Source organism: Asparagus officinalis, chromosome 1, assembly GCF_001876935.1.
Source record: "Asparagus officinalis chromosome 1, Aspof.V1, whole genome shotgun sequence".
In the NCBI taxonomy this organism is placed as follows: domain Eukaryota; kingdom Viridiplantae; phylum Streptophyta; class Magnoliopsida; order Asparagales; family Asparagaceae; genus Asparagus; species Asparagus officinalis.
The window spans coordinates 108,037,722-108,037,977 of record NC_033794.1 but is presented as its reverse complement, the minus strand read 5'-3'; positions in this window follow the sequence as shown (position 1 = coordinate 108,037,977).

The following is a 256-nucleotide window of genomic DNA, read 5'->3' as shown; positions in this document are numbered from 1 at the left end:
AAAAAAGAGAGAAGAGGGGGGGGGGGGGGGGGGGGGGGGGAAGCATCAAATTTTCAAGAAAACTCATTTCAGACCAAAAGTGGCTGAAATGGGTTGGAAATGTCACATTTGGGCATATTTAAATATTTAAAGCACTATTGAAACGACGGCTTGAATTAAAGGAGAATATTTAATGTTCTGTCGCTGAATATTTAATTGGAAAACTCATTTGATTTCTTGATTTCTGGATGTTCAAACAAACCTAAGAAATGAGAAA